Source organism: Monodelphis domestica, chromosome 7, assembly GCF_027887165.1.
Source record: "Monodelphis domestica isolate mMonDom1 chromosome 7, mMonDom1.pri, whole genome shotgun sequence".
NCBI classification, from domain to species: Eukaryota; Metazoa; Chordata; class Mammalia; order Didelphimorphia; family Didelphidae; genus Monodelphis; species Monodelphis domestica.
In genome coordinates this window covers 178,004,394-178,009,106 of record NC_077233.1, presented here as the reverse complement: position 1 = coordinate 178,009,106, position 4,713 = coordinate 178,004,394, and positions in this window count along the sequence as shown.

Genomic DNA, 4,713 nt, shown 5'->3' with positions numbered 1-4,713 from the left:
AGTGCCAGCAGCACTTCCTCCTGAAAAGTCTATTGATGGAATTCCAATGACAAATTAAGACTTTTCTCAAGGGACCCAATTGCCAAGCACAGAGAGAAGTTCATCACCAAAAGGCTGGCTACCAAGTGAAGACTTATTGGCCACAGCAACCCATGACACAAAACACTTAAATGCAAAGTGGAACTTAGATCTATTGCCTCCTCTTTAGCAGTAATAATAGTAGAGTAGTAGAAAGGAGGGGAGGAATGCTAAGTCTCGCAAAATATTTAAGCCATCTGTTAAAATGTAATGCTCATAATTACTTTTGCTCTCAAAGTAAGATCCTTCTCCACTAACTAGGGAGTAATTATACTTCTAAGAGGCACTGAATAATATCAATATTAAATATCCTCATTATAAATGAAATTAGAAGACAAACAGAAAGTTTGGCTTAATGGAAATAAGTCTCTCAGGTTCTCCTTGGAAACATTAATAAAGGTATTTGTAGAGTTGGTTGTATCAATCATCCGAAGACAAGTCATACCATTTCAAGTGATGCAGGATAACCTACAATCAGAGTTCATGATAAGCATTTGAAAAAAAATCACCATGAATTTTATTCATGATTTCTGGTTTCAGAGGATGAGGTGAGAGAAAAACTATATAACAAACTTGACAAGATTTTACAAATTAAATCAACATATACTTTAATACCCAATAATTTTAGTAGAATGGTAGGCAGAAGAGAGCAAAAGAATTTTGAGTTAATCTGGTTTCTTTTTCTTAGTGTAAGAAACAAAAAAGGATTTAAGACTAATAGAAGTCTGTCTCATGCCAACAGATAATAATGATTTCTTCAAGAAAAGAAGTAGGCTATATTGAGCATGGTAAGCACATACATAAAAAGAACATGAAAATGATTATATGTTATATGTATATAATTGGTTACAGGCATATTGTTCTCATTATCTGCCTTCTTTCCTAATTGCATGCTCACAGGGTCCTTCACAAATTTATGTAAATTCTTCTTAAATAGACAACATTGGTACATTATAAACTTTTTATTCTTCCCTTCTCATTCCCCAGGGCAGTTATTATAAATTTGACTTCCTTAAGTCTCCTACACAATCCCTTCTATGATCTCTCTCAACAGAGAACCTGGACTTCTTTCCTAAGAAAATGGAAGCCATCCATCACGAACTCCCTCTTCTTCCAAACTCTACTGCTCAAATCTACTTGAGGTTGCCACAATCAGCATTTCTGCTATTCAACAAGTTTTTATAAGAAGACTTCTGAGTGGCTGAAACTCAAGGACAGGTAATGGGCTAATGCTGAACTGGTGTATGAGTTCTATTAAATGAGTAATTGTAGTATTGTATTAATTCAAGAAGTGCTGCATCTCCTATGCACTCCTACACATTTCTTTCTCTTGTCACTAGCTCAATCTTCTTATTAGAAACAACTGTGGCTATCAGACTGACGTGATATCTTTAAGAGAAAAGCAACAAATCTGGAAGATACCAATCCCCAAAAGAATGGCTCATGAGTCTATCACCTGGATGTTGGGCATTACAATTAAAGTCTTAGAAAAGGGAAGAAGTCAGGACAGCAGTTCAAAAGTTAAGACTAGTACTAGCAGGGAGAAGTGGCAAAACAATAGATTTCATCTCAACATGAAGAATTAAGATATTCTTACTCAGTCTAGGCCCTATTCCCACTCTGTCTCCCTTTCTTTAGTAGAAGAATAATTCAAATGTAAAGAGAACTCCTCTTACAGCTCTTCCAAGACAAGAAGGATAAATATGTGCCTATCATAACATCCACAATTCAATAATGACATCTCTTCTAAATTCCTATCTCTCTCAAATATAAGCACATATTCACCTTTCTACCCTCAACATGATTATATTTATTTGCTTGTCTTCAATTTGGTTTCTAAACCTGTAACCATGGATGACTATAAATTAGGGAGTTGTGTGCAAGGCCTAATATTGCCTATCAGCATCTTGATTTACTTCTCTAGAGAAATCAAGAGTTGGATGATATGATTCTAAAAGCTACTCTCTGTTTTAAAGTTTTCAGATCCATGATTGATGAACTAGCTGGTTTTACAGTGGTATGAGGATTCCAATTAAAAGGCATGCAAGCCTCTAAAAGACTGAGGATGTGAGTAATAATTGGCTTTCTGGGGTAGTCTGATGAGTAATCAATCCACAAATATATAATGTGGCCTTATTATCTGCCAGGCATGACACTGGATGTTGAAGATACAAATACAAAGATTTCTTTCCTTTCAAGGAATTTTGCATAAAAATGGGGAAAACCACACATACAAAACAAATACTAGACATTTTCAATGAATCAGGCAACTCAGAGGATTAGAAAAGACTTTATGTAGAAGGTAGGATTTGAAAGAAAATTGGAGATTCTCAGAGGCTAAAAAGAGCATCCCAGATCCTGCAAAGGTATAGATGCAGGTGAGACATTGGGATACCATGTGTTGAGATCAACAAGAAAGCCAATTTGGCTAGACGATAAGAAAGTGAGCCAAGATACTAATACTGGAAAGATTAGTTGGAGCCAGGAATTGATGGATTTTAAATGCCAACTATAGGAGTTTCTATTTGATCAGATAGATAATAGGGAGCCAATAGACCCTGATGTCCTCCATATTTTTTGGTGTCACAGACCCCTTTGGCAATCAGCTGAAGCCTGAGGAGCCTGCAGTAGTTGACCATTTATAACTCTTGAGTTATAAATGCCTAGAGACATGCCTAGAGACATGGAGGATGTAATAATATGGTATCTAGCAGTGGTCCTAATAATAATTTCAAAGTAGTGTTGAATATAAATGATGTTTTGATATAGTGTAATGACTGTAATGTGATATTAAAATATCTATGATTTCCCTTAGTGATAAAGTCATAGGTATTGCCAATATTACTGTGGCTTATTGTTTATATGTAAAGCTGAAGGAAATGCTAAAACTTCAGTTAGAGGTTAACGAAAATAAAGATGTAATCCTGCCCCCCCCCAAGTTAGCATGCCCTTGAAATCTGTCCACAAACTCTTGGGGGTTCTAGTTTAAGGATCCCTGTGTTAGACTTATTTAGCAGGGAATTATAGTAACTGGCATATTATAATGCTTTAATATTTATAAAATAAACTCCAGTGGCTGCCTATTACCTACAAGATATAAAAGGGAATTCTCTGTTCTCTTTGTCTATTTTGAATTAACCACTCAAGAAAACCCTACTAAACACTTTGTTAGCCATCAAGAGAATATACAAGTCACTTACTTAGAGAGCTCCACCATTTTAACTCAATCAGTCAGAAACTTGTGAATCCTTTGATGAGAGTTTACACCTCAAAGAACAAGAAGTTAAGGCCCCTGAGGTCACCTTCCTCCAGGTGGATCTATTTTTTTTTAATATTTTAATTTATTTTTATTTTGTCAATTTCAAACATTATTCCTTGGTTACAAAAATCATATTCTATTCCTCCCTCCCCTCCCTCCACCCTTCCCATAGCCGACATGCAATTTCAAAGGGTATTACTTGTGTCCTTGATCAGAACCTATTTCCATGTTGTTGATGTTTGCACTAGGATGTTCATTTAGAATCTACATCCCCAGTCATATCCCCATTGATCCATGTAATCAAGCAGCTGTATTTCTTCTGTTTCAACTCCAATAGTTTTTCCTCTGAATGTGGATACTGTTTTTTCTCATAGATCCCTCAAAGTTGTTCGGGATCACTGCATTACCACTAATGGAGAAGTCCATTGCATTCGATTGTACTACAGTGTATCAGTCTCTGTATACAATGTTCTCCTGGTTCTGTTCCTTTTGTTCTGCATCAATTCCTGGATGTCATTCCAGTTCCCATGGAATTTATTTTATTATTCCATTGAGCACAATAGTATTCTATCACCAACAGATACAACAATTTCTTCAGCCATTCCCCAACTGAAGGGGATTCTCTCATTTTCCAATATTTTGCCACCACAAAGAGCGCAGGTATGAATATTCTTGTACAAGTCTTCTTCCATATTATCTCTTTAGCAGTGCTATGGCTGGATCAAAGGACAGACTCCTTAGCACTCCTTGGGCATAGTTCCAAATTGCCCTCCAGAATGGTTGGATCAATTCACAACTCCACCAGCAATGCATTAATGTCCCATCTTTGCTATATCCCCTCCAGCATTTATTACTTTCCTTTGCTGTCATGTTAGCCAATCTGCCAGGTGTGAAGTGATACCTCAGAGTTGTTTTGATTTGCATCTCTCTGATTATAAGAGATTTAGAACACTTTTTTCATGTGCTTATTAATAATTTTTATTTCTTTAACTGAAAATTGCCTATTCATGTCCCTTGCCCATTTATGAATTGGAGAATGGCTTGATTTTTTGTACAATTGGTTTAGCTCTTTCTAAATTTGAGTAATTAGACCTTTGTCAGAGGTTTTTGTTATGAAGATTGTTTCCCAATTTGTTGGTTCCCTTCTAATTTTGGTTGCATTTGGTTTTGTTTGTACAACTTTTTAATTTGATGTAATCAAAATTATTAATTTTACATTTTGTGATTTTTTTCTAGCTCTTGTTTAGTTTTAAAGTCTTTCCTTTCCCAGAGATCTGATATATATAATATTCCGTGTTCACCTAATTTGCTTATAGTTTCCTTCTTTATATTCATTCTGAGTTTATCTTGGTGTATGGTGTGAGATGTTAATCCAA